General features: G+C 38.8%; 1 protein-coding gene and 1 long non-coding RNA gene across 4 annotated transcripts in view; one reads left to right on the forward strand and one right to left on the reverse strand.

The window, feature by feature from the left end:
* KCNJ6 (potassium inwardly rectifying channel subfamily J member 6) overlaps positions 1–18,604 on the forward strand; it is a 162,052-nt gene that overhangs the window by 86,158 nt on the left and 57,290 nt on the right. The window lies entirely within an intron of this gene.
* LOC137859281 (uncharacterized) overlaps positions 1–18,604 on the reverse strand; it is a 50,286-nt gene that overhangs the window by 18,617 nt on the left and 13,065 nt on the right. For both annotated transcript variants that reach the window (XR_011098221.1, XR_011098220.1), the window contains exon 1: positions 1–18,604. This exon is cut by the window's right edge and continues 13,065 nt beyond it. This is a non-coding gene — a long non-coding RNA (uncharacterized lncRNA).

Below are 18,604 nucleotides of genomic sequence, written 5' to 3' on the forward strand. Positions count from 1 at the left end.
CTTTATGTCAAAAAGGAATATAAGGTCTTCTCTGCTGGAAGGTGATTTTTTTCCTACTTCCTCTACTGTTTTTAAGGCCAGAAGAGACCAAAAGCTCTATATAACACCTGCAAGAAAAATTCATCCAGTTACCCTTTTAGAGAGGTTATTAATTTGCTAATGTATTCCTCCTACATTCCATTTCCCAACTAAAAAATAACTCTTCTGCCTAAATGCATATTTGTTTGTTTGTTTTTGTCCCCAATTATATGAGTTGATCTATTAGGATATAATTTCCTTCTGCAGGCAATGTGGACTCACCTTACATTCCATGTGGGAGTAACCTAAGGAACAATTTCCCACCCTGTTTAAAAAAAAAATAAATAAATAACTTCTTTCTTGTTTAGATTTCTTTTATGGCTCACAGGCTTGCCAGTCCCATAATTTCTTCCTGTTTCCTGATTCTGATTTCTATGCAAGCCCAGAAGAAAGTTGCCACTATTAAGAACAAAGAAGAAATACATCTGAGTACTATCTCAGAATGAAGGAGACACAAAAAAGCAACAAAACCCCAGAATAGAAAGCCAGCTTTTTTGCTGAACTGTTTCTTTTTGTACCCACGTATACTGTAGCTCCTAAATTGCCCATGCATCTCATCCTTCCTTGCACCTGTCTCAGCTTTCAAACCCAGCACTTCACGCAAAAGATATGCCTAACAGCACATTTGTAAGTGCTGAGAGATAAGGAGAAAAGCTGCCTCTAATGTCAGACTCGGAGGCAGGGTGTCTGCAGACTGCATTTTCCCCTATAGGAACCATCCATTGCTTGGCATGCAGTCTTCGTCATCATCACCACACGCTCCCTACCACTGTCCTTGTAAAGCAGTTCAGACAGAGGGCAATGAGCCATCTCCAGAGGGAAGGGAGGGGGATTGTGTGCAATATCTGTCTAAGGAAACAAATGGGCAGGATGTGGAATAGATGTGGAATAGATCCCAAGAGAATCCTAATCAAGTCTGCATCAAACAACCCCTCCATATGCTGAAGGAGCATAACACTAAACTCCGTTTGAAGTTAGAAACAGTGCAGTTCTTTTCTGTTAACGCACAAGTAATAGTGCTACATCTTAGAGTGAGTTCTGCTGTTTTTTGTTTTCCCACCACATTGCAATATTTGAAGTACTTCTTAAAAATACCAAAAGTGGGAAAATTACATTCATGTGTTTCTGTTTCAAATATTTATATGTTTTTATAAAAGTGGGGGGAGGACTGCTGGGATGTACATATAGATGCAAATAAACATCTGGGAACTGATCAAACCAATTAATGTAGGAAAAATTTAGCAATCAAAGAATACGTATGCAGATCTGAGCACAAAAGAAGAGAAGAATGTATGTTTTGTTAGAAAAGAGGTGGGGGAAGGCGAGCAGACAGCCAGGAAATGAAGGATGGAGTTGTGTTATTCAGCAAACAGTTCTCCACGTCAAAGGGAAATCTGTGTGTTAGGTCATACAGTTGGCACATGGAGGAAAACAAGAACAACAAAACCCTTAAAAGGTAGTCAGCACATGCTTTTGGAAGGGGTTTTCACTCCTCACCATCATACTGTACTGTACAGCATGCCAGTCCTATATACTGCAATCTTGCTGGGGCAGAGCAACCTTTCATCTCTCACTCAACAAGTGGTGTCCTGGCCCTGCCAACCACAGAGCCCAAATCTTGCTGGAGCAGAGCCCCAGCCCTCTCCCAGAATGTGTAAATCAAGCTAAAAGCCATAAGAACTGTATCTGCACTAGAAAGATCTGCTGAGCAAATGTCTTGGTTTGCAGCTGTTGACCTGCTTCCTGATGGGAAAATGTTTTTCTGGTAGCTATCTGTTACCTGCAGGCTTGTACAGCTGGAGAAGGAGGTAGTATTCAGGGGCAAACAAGTGAAGTGTAGCCAGTTTACATTAACTGTGTGCATAGATGCATGTAATCTGTGACATGTGACTCCCATTGTGGAAACTGTGTATTGCAGCCCAGGCCAAAGCAAAGAGAGGGATCTTTATAGTAATATAGCACTTTATAGTAATCAGGATACCAGTGTTGAAAAAAATACAGGCATCATCAAGAGACTGAGTTGACACCTTAGCCAAGAAGACTCAGAGCAGCTGGTGAAAGAGAGTCAATTTTTAGCACAACCCAAAACTCCCCTCATATAAATAAGCAAGAAACGTTTAGACTACACCCCAAAGAGATACCTAGCAAGCAATGTCCAACATTCAGCTCTGGAGACTTGCTCTTCACAACTGTCCTTGCTGAAATTAAAGACAGAGCATTCAAGATGCTTTCAGTCTATTGTGTTTTTGAGTGTCATACTGTCTATGGCTAATACCTGGAGGCTGTCATCATGGAAGATGTGAAGTTTTACTTTAATTCTCTTTGTAGTCTTGGCACTACTCAGCAGAAGAAATCTGAGCAATTTGTGAAAAGTTTTTCATGGGAGGTTCTTCTGGTATACAGATGTTATGTCTTCTGCTGAGGTGAGGTACATACGGATCTGGTCATCTGTGATAAAAGGCAAATTCTTCTCATCCATTTCCAAAATACAGACTGGAGACCAACAGAATCAAGCTACTTGTTCAAACAATGTAATATCTCTTCTCAATAAAACAAAGTACATATTTCTTGATAGCATCTGGCAGATGCAGAATTAAAAATGACTACCTCATTTTTTACTAGAAACCTTGTTTATGCCATGAATTGAATTTTGTTTCTTCAGCTTATTTGAAGACAAGGTGGTGTCCTTATCATATTTCCCTTGGGATACTCAAAGTATCCCTCTTACAGGGAAATTTTATTTTATCCTCCTTTATCACAGAAGACAGAAGGAAAAAAAAATCAATATATTTATTTCATTGAATCCAGGCAATATCTAAAACTAGTACTGGTAGATTTTGAAGGCAAATCCTACAGAAATCCTTACTATGTAGTCTTCCATATACTCTCCATATAAACAATGAAAACATGGAAAAAATCTTTTTCAGAAACAAAAATATCAAAAGGCTTATGCAGAGAATGAAGGTGTATACCAGCTAGTACCTAAAAAGAGAGACAGATTTCCTATTGGATGCCTATTTTTTTAAATTGTGCTAAAAAAGCACTTTCAGCACAGCAACCTACTGCACAACAAAGGCAGCAAATCTGACAGTGCAGGAACTTACACTCACTTTAGTGGGAAAAAGCGGGTGTTTCAGCAAATTTCTGGTCCCAGTGTGAGTTAAAATTCAATGGAAATAGCTTCTGATTGTCTGGCATGGGCTTTAATGACTCTGTTATCATTTTACTCTTTGACATTCTATTATGACTATAGACTTTTTCTCCAGCTTTATTATTTGATGCAATTATGCTGATGGCCCACAAGGAATTTTGATCTAGACAACTTTAACAATCAGGAAAAAAAAAAGAAAAAAAAAAAAAAGCAGCTTTAGCAAAAGCATATGTAGTTATTATTTAAATTACAAGCATGGAGCGTTCTCCTCACTTGAAATCTTATTTTTGTCTTCCCACAGTACTTCTAGCAGCATGCCTTGCATCAGATCTCCAGCTATTATACATCAACAAGGCTCTAGTGAAGACAGTATCTACCAGCCAGAGATTCATTCCTTATGCTATTTTTTTCTCAGACCTCTTGAGAACAACAGATTTTAACCCATACTTACCTCAGCTTAACACACATTCTAACACTGACAGAGTTACTTACTTCATTAACTTAGGCCCAATGATTTAAAGGTCAATGTGGTACAGTCACAATTTCACAGTGATACAGGGGTTTTTGTTCATTGCACCACACTCTAAGTATTGTGAGGAGAAGGCATCTAATGCAGCACAAAAGCTAAGCCTGCTGTAGGGGAACCCACACATAGTAGCTGATGTGGCTGGTATTTCCAAGTATGGAAAATATCCTCAGCCACATAGGTATCACAGCTGTGGCCCTCTTGGCCCTAGCAGCAGGGCAGGGCACCTCTAACACTCCATCAGGTGGTGGTACCCATAGTACCCTATCTGCACTTTCAGTGATAAGGACAGCCATGAGTTTGCTCTCAGTGGTATCCAAGTGTGGAAGCAAATGTCCTGTAATTATATTCTTACCACGTCCCTGCCCTCACTTCTCCTAGGGGGACATCCACTTGCAGTGGTTCAGTGCCTTCTCTTGGATCAATTTCCTCCCTCTCAGCTATCTTTCTGGAGCTCCCTGTTCCCCCAGCAGTCTGCAAATCCTCTTGCAGCAGGAGAGCTCTCAGAGCTGCTTTGTGCCAGTGGTTACAGAGAGGTAGGCAACACAAAACTCCAGCAATGTCATTATAGCCCTTTCATTTGCCAAAAGCGCTCCAGCTGTGCTATGAACTACCAGTGTGCACAAGAGAGATTTCCCCTAAAAAGCATTCTATGGCTAGAAGACCTAAAACTTTAAAATATCTGTCTTGCAATGTGGCATGATAAAAGTTAATTTTTGGTTTTCAAAAGGCTTTGCTGAGGCATCTGTTGGAAACCCTGACAGATTAGGATGCAGACTGGTTTTGCTAGAAAGGAAGGAGATATGTTCTTTTATTTGTATTCCTTTTAGAAAGCCCTAAGATTGGAACTTCAGGTAGCAATAAAGCCTTTTCTTATTTTTTTCTACTCTTATGACTCTCAGAATAGTTTCTTTTTGTTGTCCTGCTTTCTTTCTGGGCATTTTTTTCATGTGTGTTCCTGTAAGCCTGTTACTAAGAGTCTAAATGACTGTTACACATGATTACAGGGATTGTACAGATTTGATCAGAGCTTGAGTCTACCAGAAATTTGAAATTCTGTATAAAGCACCCAGGATGTTTCTGAGGCTTTGGTGAATTACCAAAACTACATTGAACCCCTCCACCTTTCTTCACAATTCTCTAGAATACAAAAACACTTATGTGCAAAATTGTACCTACATGTGCTTCTCAGTAGAGAAGCCAAAAATTGAGAATCTATTTCACCAGCTGCAGAATTTCTATGCTTTGTCTTAATCAGAAGAGGAATCTCATTTAGGAGTCTTATTTGTACCTGAAGTATGAGACTGGAAGACAAGCGTCAGGACTATTCTGGTTGTATGGTTACTGCCATCCTGATTAATATTACATCTTTTTAATTCCTTCCATAAAATGCCACTGAATGAACTGAAATAACCTTTAGGTCAGTCTTTCCTGTGAAGTCGTGGAGGGTCTTTATTTAGTTTTTCAAACAGTGTTTACCATAGAGTCATAGAATCATTATGGTTGGAAAAGGCCTTCAAGATCATCTGGTCCAACCACACTCCTACCACCAATAGCACCACTAAACCATGTCTCTAATACCACGTCCAACTTTTCCTTAAACACCCCCAGGGACAGTGACTCCACCATCTCCCTGGACGGCTGGTGAAGTTTTGCCATGGAACATGTTGCAAAGAAGCATCCAAAGGAAATTAAAATAAATGTGAAAGATAGATCCAGTTTTTACCCTAGGCAACTGGAGTCACAGTCAGAATTGGAATAATCAGAATTAACATGAGTTTGAAACAGAAGCACACTTTACATGTACTTACTTGTTCTTCTCTTAACTAGGAAATTTCTGTTTAAAGAGCTGGGGGAGGGAAGAGTTTAGCATGTTCTCTACGAGCCCTGTGGAGTGCAGACAGAATCACAGTTGTATCACCATATGTTAATGCATTTACTGAGTACTGCATTTTAATAGTTTTCTGTTGCAGTGAGTGAAAATCTCATTTGGCTGTGATTTGCATTGTGCCGACATTAGATATTATTCTGTGTTAGATGAAAATCAATGCTGTCACTGAAGTATCCTTTCCTTTCATTACTCTAAATAGTATTTCATCCTAATACATTGAATCATTGCAGTACAAGCAATAAAAATCAGCAACTACTACTGTTTTATTTTAGGCTACAAACAACCCTTAAATCATCCCCTCTTCACTGAAGGTTAGGACCAAGCAGAACAAATATGGAGAGGCTTTATTTAGCACAACTGCTATTTTTTTCCCTAGAAGCAAACAACAGGGACTATTTTTGGATGGAGAAAGGTGAAAAGCACGAGGAGAGATGGACAAGGCAGCACAGCGCAATGGGATCATGCCTGTTTGGGTAACAGTCAAAAGAGAACAGGTCAATCCACCCGAATGTTGTCATCAGGGGTGGAGTGACAGGTGCCAACAGGTCCCAGAGTGAATGCATTGAAAGAGCAGATGTGACCAAAGTGAAGTAGTAGTGCTGCACTTTATAACACCATACACCAGCTATAAGAGAAAAGAGACTGATCTGTACTTTGCATGTCACCCAAAAACATCGAACTTGAAATTTTAGATCATGCCTAATGTATGGCACATACCATAGCTGTCTAGGTAGTCTAAGCAGCAAATGGGATTGACAAACTTATATGTTGACCAATAAACTTCCTGGATTTTAAAAAGCTCCTAGTCTTTGCTAAGGCAACTATCTTGTGTCCACCTAACAGACTGTGACCAGCCACACGCCCTGGGGAAAGCAGATTATCAGATCAGAGTCTGCTCCATGGATCAAAGAGGAACAGATGTGCCCTCATTGGGCCAAGAATACTGAATGATTGATTCATAGATCAAAGACGGCTCCGTGCTTAATAGTCACATTAGTGCATTCTTATATCAGAAGTAACCCAGAAAACCTCAACACCCTGGCTGATTAGCCTGCTCATCCCAGAAAAATACATTCTTTACTCCCCTGATCCCCAGCAGTTAGTTTAGTTGTGATGTAGGGCACAACATCTGGCAGTTCCTGGATAGAAGAAGCTGTTCTAGACACAGCTTCATCTCATATAGACTTTGGCTATTTTTCAGAACAGTGCTACAATATGCCACTTCTCATGTGAAAAGACAAAACAGCTTGACGTTAGTAGCAGCTTGATTAAATATAGGATAGAAAACAACATAGGAACAGTAAAGCTGTGGAAACATTTTGCACTTCTCTCAGTGAAGTATATGTCTTGCTCTTCCTCACCCTCCTGACTTCTTTGACTCCCAGAGTCCAGGTTGGCTCAACAGCTTTGCAAAACTTCAACAGCTTCTATACAATTTGAACAAAATATTTATGGCTCATTATATTGCCTCTGGTGGCTTTGTGCTCTATGTAAAGTGCCATGAGGAGAGCCAGAGGAAAGTCCAGAAATCCATCAGGTTCTTCCAAAAATTCTATGCATAGCTTGATAGGGGAGCAGGGGCCAGGCACACAAAGTTGTTGGAGTGGTTCTGACAAAGAAATTCCTTGAAAAAACTTTTTTCTTAAGAGTAAAAATGCCTACTACATTGGTTTCCAATTTCAGGGAAATTTGCACCGGAGTGGAGCTTTTAAGACTGCGAACTGGGCTATCAGTTCAGAGGGATTGCAGAAAGGAAGTAAAGCTGAAAAATCTGATCCTTCCTAGACAAAAATGGAGGTCCTTCACCAATGAATTTTATAAAGCACATTCTTAAGAGTTTGATTTTCCTTCAGTGCAGAAGGAAAACTTTAGAACCTTGGAAGTAGTCACAAAAATTGCAGAAGCTATCACGAAATAGCAATTGCTCCCTGGCCAGCTTGACCTCAAATCTTTAAACAGTCTTACGTTCAAGTTTATATTTGCAAAGGAGCACAAATACCACAAGTGTCTTGCACATTGCAATTTCATACCACACATCTATTGCATCCAGATTTAGATTACTTCTCTTAGGAAATGAAAGCACATTCTGGGAAATTTAGATGATTTCCAGAGCCCTTCTGACCCACCATGGAAGAGTGTTTAGCCCACAGTAAATCAGAGCAAGGCACCTAACTCCTACTGCAGCTGTAGTGCATTCCATGTGCAGGGCTGGATTGCAGGACTGTGCCCCTGTGGTCAGGAAGAACAATGTATTTTGTGATTCAAGTGCTGGCAGGCAGCAGACAAAGCCCTACTAATGATCAGGAAATCATTTCTATGCTAGGAGTAGAGACAACTGAAAACAAAAGCTTCAAACATTTTCAATGTTACAATATTTTTTAAAGCTCTCACACTCTTAGGGGTTTTTGGGTTTGTGGTTTTTTGGTTGGTTGGTAGATTGGTTGTATTTTTGTGTATTTTTTTTTTTTTCCATACTTTTTTAAACCTTGAAAATTGTACCTAGCTTAAAGGCCTCCAAAGACTGCAGGTATAACCTTAATTGCTCTGGCAATTACTTGGAAGGGACAATCAAAAGGAAGAAATATGTATTTGACTTTACATCTCTGTTGATTCAGTCAGGTACTTTGGTTTCCATGGAACCTGTGGTATCTAGTTTTGTTAAGCCTGTTAATTTACAGCTTTGATAGCAACCAGTTTATTTTAAATGTGTGTGTTGATAGCAGTCCCAAGTGAATTACACCTGCCTGCCAAGATCCAATGCATGATAAAACATACTACAATGAAATTTTCTTGATTTTTTAAGACAACTGGGTAGCAAAACTAAAGACATGATTAAAAGCATTAATCTCACTTTTGTAGATTACCAATTTCAAAATCTTGTTACTATGTTTTTACTTTGAGCTCTTGTTAAAATTTAAGGATGCACCTTAGAGGTGACTGATTACCTAATAAGCACTTATTTCAGATGCAATCCAAGCATGCTTGATAACAAACCTTTACAAAGCATTTCTACTAGATTTTGCAATAATCTATCTCACGGATATTATAGAATGAATGAAAATCAGTCTAGATGGGGTTATCAGGTAGGAATATGTTCAGATTTCTGTGACTCAGCCCCTCAGCCCAAATAAGGAGTCTGTCTCTTTTTGCAAGCAGCAAAAGAAGTCAAAGTACTCCTGAGAAGTTATTTTTACCGTACTGGGGAGAAAAAATTACAAAAATCTAAAAGGTTTTCTTTAGACTTAATCAAAGTGGAAATTGATTATGTTGGTGTTTGCTCAGTACTGAGAAGAGACTCAATCTCATTATTTGCTAAATCATTAATAGAAAAAAAAAAAAAAAAAAAAAAAAAAAACACTTTGGTTTCCAAAAAAAACCATTTTGGAAAATTGGATTAACGGAGCAAATCTGTTAATAGATTTGGCTGCTGGACATCTAATTTATCTCCTTCTGTGTTTCTGCATCTTTATACACTAGGAAAAAGAAAATCCACTGTCAAGATGCTTTGATAAAGTTCTACTAATAAAAGTTAATATTTTTTAAATTAAACTTTGCATTAACTTGCTAGATTTCACTTGAAATCTTCAGCCTATAGTTTGGGAGGTAGATAACATGGTCCTCAACCAGTGCAGAGGTGAATGCAAGTCTACTGGTAGTCAGGTGCCACTATCCATAAAACTAATGCACAGCAGTCTAGTTTTGGTCCTGTAGAACTCACAACAGCTGGACAGAAGTCTTTGATGTAATTTATTTAACACATTTTATCTTCCCAGGACTAGGAAGAGAAATGCAGCAAGGTATTACTAACTACTGAACAATCCATTTAAAACTGAGTTGTGCATGCTTTTCTTAATCACCATTTACTTCCCAATTAATGGCAGGTTTATTTTTCCTTTTAATAGCCTGTAAGCATTAACTTTTGATATCAATTTAGAGAGCTGTGTTGTTTTTTTTCCTAAACAGCATCCTGAGGCTAAAGCACGCTAAAAGCAAATGGGATAATTTTTTAAATAAAAAGACTGCAGACACTTGTCAGAAAAGTTTTCATTTTGTGTCAAATGGATTGAATATCCATGCCAAGAAAGCTGAATATGGCTCCCCACAGCTGTGAATGAGCAAAACACTTCCTAAAGGATGAGACTTCATCCTTCATTACAAAATCGGAAACATAACAAGATTAAGGCTAACTCTGCAGTAACATGAGCATCTTGCAATAACCTGGTCTCTCTCAGAACACTGCCAGTGTTCAAAGCCAAACCTTTTTAACAAAAATCGCACAAGACCACCATGAGCAAGAGGTAGCTTCCTCTGGTTAGAGGTTCAGGCAATGGACTGCACTAGTATGCTAACAGCTGGTTCTGGAGCTGGGCTGGTGTGCCCATGCAACAGAGCACTGCTCTGCACTGCAAAAGTGCACTAGCTTGGAGATCCCAGACACACTCCAGTGGCTCCCCGCTCTAGTGACAAATTCAGAGCTTTCTTGCATTCTTCTATCTCTCCACCCCAGGAACAGCAATAGTGTCATGAGATTTAAATGACTAGTCCCAGCTGGAGAACAGAACCCCGATTTCAAATACAACATATTGAATATTTGCAGCAAACTCTCCAGGATTGTTTCATCATGGAAAAGTGGAATCGAAAGAAAAATCTCCGGAAAAAAAAAATGTTTTCCAGTATGTTTCAAGAAGTCAAGATTCATATTATGAAGGTTATGGTGTCATGAGATATGAATAGAAAATAAAGGAACAAAAAATCATCAAGTTCTTCTCTAGAAATTAACTCCTGTGCTCTCTCTGATATAATTTTGGAGGAACACTAGTTTTTTGTTGAATTAAAAGCACCTTGTATGTCATATCTCTTACTCAGCTCCATATCTGTTTTCCATTTTGGTCTTTCCTTATCAGCTGTATGCTCCACAAATGGAAAAGGTCCCAGCAAAGATCTGACACAAGATGTTTGCTCCAAACACTAGAAAAGAAGTATTAAAAACATGTATCAGTTTTTTTCCACTGTCCAGCCACTAGAGGGGACAGAAGACAGCCAGAGCAGTACGTGAACACACAAGCTGAAGGCTGTATGACCTGTATGTAATCAACTCTAATGAAATTGTTTATCTAAAACCTCTTGGAAAGGCAAAATGGAAAACACAGACCCAACATAGAAATTTTCTGCCTTAAAAGTAAGTACCAGCACATAGTCTTCACACTCAGTGATAAAATTTTAACTTTCAAATGTGCAAGCCAGGGAAGCATAAAGACTCTAGTCTCAAAAATTATAAAAATAAAATAATAATAAAGAAAAGAAAAGGGCCTGCCTGACTGTTCTGCAGACAGAATGCTCCTGGGAGCAGAGTGTGATAATTAAATTCACACTAGCACTCAATTTTCTAGGTGGAAGAAGCTCTGCATTTTCCTCAGACAATAGAAACTGTAATTGTACTGCTTCCTTCTCCCAGGTACTTCCCTCCAATTCAAGAAATAAACAAAATCAATACAAAGTTATAGGATGAAGTTTTGGTTTAACACCTAAATATACTTTTATTCCCAGGAATAATCTTACAATTTACTGTGAAAATTGCAGCCTACATTCTATGTTCTGCAGTGAATGTTTATAGACCTACACAGCTAACTAGGTCTGGTAGTGCTGGAAATTGTAGCAGAAGATGAACACTGGGTGTGCTTGAAAACACAAAATTTTAAGGAAAGATTCTGGAAAAAATAACAATGTGAAATTAAAGTAAAAATAGTCACAGTAAATAAAATTGCAGCGATGCCAAAATGCTTAACTTTGTAATTCCACAAAAGGAAAGATTTAGCTTCTCTAAGGCTTGAGACAAAGTTTAGAAGATAGAGCTTGTAGAAGGGAAAGGATAATTTTTTTTACTGAAAAAGAATTACCTAGAAGAGTACGCCTGAGAGGAGGTGACTGGATTTATAGTGTATGCACTAGGTTAGTACTCAATATAAATCTGCAAACTGCCTCAACTGAAATGCTATGGCAGGCTGACAGATTGCACAATAGAAAGAAGATGTAATATTGATAGTGTTAACAGCTACCTTGGCATGAATAATTACATTAATACCAGGTACTGACTGCTGAAAGACATTGTTTAGACAACGTCTAGGTAGTAAACTGTATTTGAAAAGGCAGACCAATATCTCAGCTTTGACTTCTCTGATTTCTCATTGGCTGTAACTAATTTATCCTCTGTGATTTATACCATCTACAGCCCAGAGATTTAAGAGTCTTTCAGAACTCTACTTTTGCCCAAAAGTACAAAGCTGAATAGCTGCTAGAGTATTTAGCATATTTGGTGAGGACGCTTTACCATCTGATAACTTAAAATGTTCAAGGTGCTTTTACTGATAAATTACATTAGCATGACTGGTACCTTGACAACTCTTTTGGAAATAGTGCACAGTTCAGAAAACACCATGAAAATATAACATACTAAGATAGAATCGATTTCCAACATTTCCGTAACTAAAACCTGTGCTACATAGCTCTAAAAATAGAAGGAGCTATAAAAATACAAAGAAATATGACAAGAGAAAAGAAAAACAGAACATCCAGATTGCCTTTACATTCAGAGGCATCCCAGTGCAACTTGGAAATCAATTATATTCCTCTTTTATTTTAGACAGAAAAGTTATTGAAGATGAAAAGCCTAGTGAAAAGACATAAGAAACAAATCCCAGCACACAACCTGAGAATTCTTTGTTGATTTATTCCATTGCAACTAACATATTATTGTCTCACATCTTTTAAACTATACTCATTGTTTTTACCTTTTTGAAACCCTTCATTTATAACACTCCCTCCATTTTCAGAGCATCTCACTTTTCCACTCCAAAGGGCTACCATACATCCATCAATACATAAATAGAAGAAACCATAGATTGTAAGTAAATGCTAGTAATAACCCTAATCAACAGACCGAGCAGCACACTTGTCTCATATTGGTGGTTGCAAGGCTCAACAGAAAAACAGAATGTTTTCAAAGAATCTAATACTTCAAATATTTATTTCCATATAAGAAGTTTCCTTAAAATTTGCAACTAGCAGAAAGTCTGATTGTCTTCATCAAAGTGGATCTATTAAAAATAAATATTAACATGGCCATTAAAATGAGTGAATCATTTGTTACTTTTACACAATTTTATCAAAGTATTCAGGACTCTATAAACCACCAGCAGAAAGATCCTAAGAGGATCTTTTTACTTGTCTCTGTAGTAGGAACAGGATGTTGTAAATTCTTGCTCTCCTTGCAACATTGAAATATTTACATTGACAGTATGTTATCCTTCCTTAGTTGCATTTCTCTTTGGTTTTGTACCATGAAAGTTCCTTTATAGCTTTTGAAGTGAGACAATGAATAGAAACTAGAGATATAGATGCTTCTGAGTCTGTATGAAAGCAGTGAAGTGCTCTGTGAGGACATGTACACAAGGACTGTTTAAGAGTACAGCCTTCTGCATCCCTGTGTGAGAAGTTTTCCAGCCAATCCTCAGTCCAGTGCACCAGTTTCTTAACTTCACACAACTTCCTATTAACATAATGCTAAGACACGGAATGCTAAACCCACCTCTGAACTGCATTGTTCAAACACAAGCAAAAGAAGCATTGGAATATGTCAGGCTTTCAGAAATCAGCAAACCCTTCAGAGTGAAGCCAGATTTTCCAGTAATCTTGCAAATAATATTAGCCAGTGTAAATCCAAAGCAGAAACTTGCATGTATCTCCTCATGTTAAAGTCACATAGAAATGTCAGAGAGGTTTCTTGTGCCAACTATCCTAAAAGACACCAGAAAACGTATCTTCATTCCCTTCCTTCTCTATTGACTGTATTTGTGCGCAAGCCAAATGGTATAGAAAAGTCATTCTCACTATTTTAACAAGACATCTGCATATAGTTCCTTTTCTTTTTGTTTCTTTGTTTGTTTGTTTGTTTGTTTGTTTTTGTTTATTGAATACAAGCTGGCTTTTGGGTTGTCAAACACTCCTTTGGGGAAGCACTAAAAAATTAAGAATCACCACCCTGTAAGTAGGCTGGGTGACAGAGTCAGTGGGAAGAGCTGTGTGAGCAGCCTTTCCCCTGTTCTCCCATCTGCACATATGGCACTAAGCAGACCCACAGAGATGACCAGATAAAGCCAAGGTCCTTTCACCAGGACAGTTATTTTTTCCTGTCTGCTGCTCTTTTCTTGAGCATTATGGGTAGAGCTTCCTTCTCAGCACCCAGATACAAGTGGAAAAAAGCCACTTGTCAAGTACACCCACTGTGTAAATACACATTACTCCTGTGGGCAAGAAGCTTCCCATTCCTCCTCCCCTGCAAGCCTCCCTGCCCCATGCATCCACTGCTTGAAATTAGAAGGCACAGTGAGTCCAGAAGCACCTACCAGAACCTGGATAGCCCACAGCATGGAGTTTGGCAGAGCCTCAATCATGGGAAATTATCTTCACAACATTTACTATGTTACAGAGACAGCTTTTACATCCTTTCTCCTCTGCACTTGTGCTTTGTAAAAGTAAAAAACAGTCTCCCAAAACAGGAGTGCTACAGCTAGGAGCTCGGCTCCCCCTTTCTGACAATTGCTGACTCCCAGTTGTCAGTGCCAAATGCCAGCACATCGGCAGCGTGTCTTCTGTGAAAGCACCAGGCCAGATTCAGCAAGAGCCACTTGGACAGAAGTGTGAAGGTGCCACAGGTACAGAGTGTGGCAGGGGGAGGTTCATCCTGTCCTTTAAATCTGGAAACACTTTGAGCACTTAATCCCGTCGCACAGGACTTGAGGCCAATATTGGGTCCGGACTCAAGTGCCTTGCTGGGTCACAGAACTGCATAATTGTTACTAGCCCTGATTTTACATATGAAAACAGAGCACAAACCTGCCTTCCTATGAATATCAGCTAATTTTCCAGCTCAAAATTTCTTAACCAGAGGCCATCAGTTTCATTTCACGTTTAAGTAGGAAAAGGATCTAATGGGACTGAAAGAAGTGCTGGCTTTATGAGGAGGTGGTGGAGAAAAAAAAAAAAAAAAAAAGCCAGAAGTCCTTTTGACTAAAAGGTCAAAAAGGTCCTTTAAAGCCACTGAATCTGATGCCCAGCAAAGTTTGTGCCCTGGAATTCCACACTGAAATCGTTGATTGAGAAATATACATAATAAATAGCATACATATATATGTGTATATGTATATAATAAAATATAACTTCTCTTAAGGGGGATCCCAGGCTGCCTTTCTTTGTGTTAATTATCCTAGGATAACACCACAGATAATTAAACATGTTCAGCCTCCCAAAGAAAGGGAGCATTTTGTGAACAGCACTGAGCATTGCATTTTCCCCACTGACATGGAGATAACATTATACATTGTTGCCTCCAACAAACATACTTACCCACGTGTTAATCTGCATTTTTTTAACTCTTATTAATTTTGCCTATCCCCATAACATCAGTACATTATGTTAAACAGTACTAAGAGGACAGACAGGATGAGAGAGGAATCAATGTTCTTTATCAATTTGATAGGGTGGCTTTAAAAAGACAAGCCATACAATAATGTTAAGTATAAAAACAAATAATAAAGGTAATTGCAAGAGAGGGGAGGTGAAAGCAAGCAAGTCAATTGGTTTGTTAAAACAGATCACAGATGAAAACCCAAATGTTGCCCGTTTAGCCACAGCATCCCTGCAGTAGGAACTTGCAGTTAATTTGCATGTGACCAGTATTACATTTTTATTGCCTACACTCAGGTCAGCCATGAAATGCTGAAATCAGTTGTAACTAACAGACATTTATCACAGTCAGCTGTTATTAATGGCTTGCCAGATGTTGCTAGTAGAGCTTGCTCTATAGAAGACAGCGGTAATAAATACTTTATCATGGTGAAGGTGTAGTGCTTGTCATGTTGCATGCTAGGGACAGTCCTGCAGCAGTTCAGGGCATTGGCTCCTTCTGCAGCTCAGAGCTCAACCTAGAGGTTAACAGGGAAAAGAGGCTGCATCTTCCTTGGTACCTGCACAAGTCACACCCAGTGTGCGTCATTACGCATATCTTTGCTCTTTCTGAAGGTCTGTGAATGAGATTATCTCTGTTGTATTGCGTTATTATAACACTCTTATCTAGGCCTCCTGCCCAGTTTTTGCAAGCAGGTAAACCTTACCTGCTCCCTCAGATCCTGTCCACCAAGAGAGGCCAGCTGTGGCTGGGGAAAGGACTGCTTTTTCCATCTTCCTTTAGAGCTTCTGATCATTCCAGAGTCTCTGGGAATGCTGGTTTACAAACTCACTGCTCTCTTGGTTTTCAGAGAAAAGCAGTAAAGTGGGGACTGTCTCAAGTCTACTGACAGCCACAAACATCAGGCAGAAAGAAATGTTTGCTCTGCTGCTGCTCCCTGTTGCCAGCTTGGAGAAGCATCAGAAAAAAAAAAAAAAAAAAAAAGAAAAGAAAAAAAAAAGTTTCTAATGCAGCTTCGTGCACTGGCCTTTCAGAACCAAGTACCAACTGCATAGACTGCAGAAGGAGTAACAGCCCCAAAATAAAGGGTTTACTCACCATTTCAGAGCTCAGTATCTGATTAAAAAAAAAAAAAAATGTTTGTATATAGATAAGGAAGAGTTTCCTATGTGTCTCCCCCACTCTTCCTGAATACATATTCATTGCTTTGTATTCTACGTATCTCAGGTCCTCATTATTCATTTCACACATGACTCCCACATATTCTGTGTAGATGGAAATAAATATACATTTGCTAACACAAATAAGGTCCATATCAGGATATATGGGAGGTGTGAAAGTCAGAGACAAGCTCAAAATCTTAATCCAATCCTTAAAAAATTATACTAATAATGATAAAATGGTCAGAGTAAAGTGGTAGATTTTTCACTCTTCTACCCACACATTATGTCTGGCTAATGCTAACTCTCAGCCACACTGACCTTTCCATAATTAATATTTCAAAGAACTTTTCTTCTAAAGCCTTTCTTTAAGCATCACCTTAGATGTGCCTGAAAATCACATCAAGACATATGCTATAAGATATTTTTATGGCAAATAGCTTATTTACAGGACAAATTATGTTTTAAGCATTCTAGCTTAAAATCTATTTGTATGGGTCAAACTCGCTAAATATTTTTCAACTACATATTTTTTAATGTTTTTTCCCAAGGTGGAAAGTATGGCCATCATGTATAGAACCCGTACTATACTTGTAGGTTAGATTAATAAGGAAATGTGGGTGGCATTCCCAAGAGAGTTAGGAAAAGCTAATACCTTTCTTAGCCCTCCTTCACCCTTCCTCAATACCAACACCTGTTGTAAGCACCAGTCAAAAAAAAAAAAGCAAACAGCCCAAGTTCAAACTCTGTCTCTGCTTCGCTCAAAAGCAAATCCAAATCTCACCCCATATAATGGCCATGCATGTTTAACATTAAAAAAAAATAAAATAAAAAGGAGAAATTTTTTATGAATGGCACCTGCCTTTACTCCTCCCTGCCCTATGACTTTTCAGAGCATTCAGTTATAAATCCAAACTATTTTTATTTATAGGCAGGCAGACTAATTCATCAGATCCTATTTTTTATTTCCAAATATTGCAAAAAATATCCTATCCAAATCAATCTGTGTACGGTTTCCTTTTTCCAGTGCAGTCACCAATCTGAAAGACAGGTGTGTACAAAAATCATACTGTGAAGGCAAATGAGGATATATTTTCAAAGTCTGAAAAGAACTGATCAGATTGCTTCTGCATACTACCCATTGAAAGAAAGAACTGCTTTGAAATTTTGATTTTTGCCAAGAAGTTCTCTGTGTCCATCTTGCTCGCTGCTGGCTAATTACCACCTTTGTAGACAATCTACATGGTGAGATCTCCTTGGAAACTAGCAAGGCTAGGAAAAAAAATAAGTCTCTGTATTTGAACTCAGAAATCATTTTATAGCAATGAAGTAAGGTCCAATCACCTCTAATGTCAACTCATCATGGTATTTACATGAGCAGGAAAATCATCTGATCAGAATAGAAACAAAATATCTTTCTTAGCATCTGTCCACATCTTACAAACCACTCATTAACCTCAGAGCTTTGTCAATGACTTCAGAAAGAGAAACATATACATTATAGAGTTGGGAGAATAGAATTGCCCTACCACGACAGGATAGAAAGAATACATAAGCCTAGTGGTCCATTCCCCCAAAACTCCCACTGCAACCCTAACCCCTCTGTTAGTGCTCTCAGAGACAGCATCCCTTACATACCCATGACAGTGCCCAGACATTTCATTCTGCCTGTCAACTTTTCCCCCACATCTCTGACATCCCAGGATCCTCGTTCCTTTCCAATACACTCATGTTCACTGATGTTCCCACATCAGCACACATACTGGGAAAGCAAAATCAGACCTCTGGGGAAGGTCTTTAAAAGTTTTTTTATTATTATTTTTTCATTAAAAATGAATCCATGTGCACTGTTACGTTCCCTGACTGAAAGTCCTCTCTTGTAGCTGCTCTCCCTGTTGAGAAAGCCTGGCCACCTACAAAGCCATCAGTCACACCCTTTAGATCAGCCAGGTGAGCTCCCATTGCACTTGGGGCACCACAGTGGGCAGCTGAACCCCTACATCATTCCTGGCAAAGCGTTACCCTTCTGTGTCTGGCCTCAGGCTCATAAATGGGCTTTGAGTTAGTTTTAAACAGAAGCAAAACAGAAACCTATCCAACACACAAGCTAATTTGTTTGCAAATGTGCCAGTCATTTCATGCACAGAAAGCAGATCTGAAGCAGCCAAGCTCTATTTTTACCATCGGTTTTCCATTTAATTTTGCTTTTGGATGCACAAGAAGTGTGTTCTTGTTACCAGCCTATTCATTAATCAAAAGCTCTCTTCCATGGGCTCAATACTTTTATTTACTGCACAGAAGCTCTTTTCTTTTAAAAAGGTCAGCTTCTTTAACA

This window comes from Anas acuta, chromosome 1 (genome assembly GCF_963932015.1).
Source record: "Anas acuta chromosome 1, bAnaAcu1.1, whole genome shotgun sequence".
Lineage (NCBI taxonomy): Eukaryota > Metazoa > Chordata > Aves > Anseriformes > Anatidae > Anas > Anas acuta.